The sequence below is a fragment of the Pygoscelis adeliae genome, unplaced genomic scaffold (genome assembly GCF_000699105.1).
Source record: "Pygoscelis adeliae isolate BGI_AS28 unplaced genomic scaffold, ASM69910v1 Scaffold387, whole genome shotgun sequence".
Taxonomy (NCBI): Eukaryota; Metazoa; Chordata; class Aves; order Sphenisciformes; family Spheniscidae; genus Pygoscelis; species Pygoscelis adeliae.
Genome location: NW_008825115.1, coordinates 639,894 through 640,816, shown reverse-complemented (window position 1 = coordinate 640,816; position 923 = coordinate 639,894).

Here is a 923-nt window from a genome sequence, read left to right as displayed (position 1 = left end):
AAGCCATAACAACGCCAAGAGGGTGACGGTATTTTTCTTTGCAATTAAAACTGCATATGAAGCACCATCCCATGAAGACCTGTCAGCTGATGGGGAGCACCAGCAGCCCCAGCCCTGCGCAGCCAGCAGCCTCCACGGGCCCCCCGAACGCCGCGCTCCGCAGGTCGAGCAGTGCCCTCAGGTGGCCAAATGGACTCCCTGGGTTTGAGACCCGCGTCGCCATAAAAACAGGGAGCACAAGCACATCTACAATCTGCCCAAGTACAACTCTTTATTTGGCCTTCCCTGCGAAGGTTCTTACCAGATATGTCGTTTGGAGACGGGCATCCCCACCGCTTTCCGGGAACATTACAGAGGATCAGTGTCATGGCCAACAAAAGACGTCCCTAGAACTGTCAGCAGCTGCTGCTGCCACAGACCGTTAAGTTTTAGCACTGTGATTTAAACACGCCCTAGCAGAGAAATCGGAGAAGCATACTCTAACACACTTGAAAACTGCCTGTGTCAGAATTCAGGTGTCCGTGCACCTCCATAATTACATTTTCAAGCCAAATTTGCTCCTTCCTCTTCAATGTACAGGTGGGATGAAAGCCAACACATTGCTCACAGGCATGAGGTGCAAACTGTTTTTGAGCCCCGATTTACATCTTTTATTTATCTATAAGGACGGTACCTAAACATCTTTCTTACATGGTATCAGCCTGCTGGACCTTACGTTATGCTTCCTTATTTGTGGCACGCTTCACCGTTTCTTTGTCAGTTAGTAAGTCTCAACATTTTTTTCAGTACACAAAATATCCATGGCAGGCAAAAGAAAGGACAGCTTCCATAGCTGAAGATGACTCCCTTCTACCTTCACGGCTTGTTCAGCTCAGCCTCTTCTTCAGACACCAAGTCCATTTCCACTTGAAAATGAAACAGTC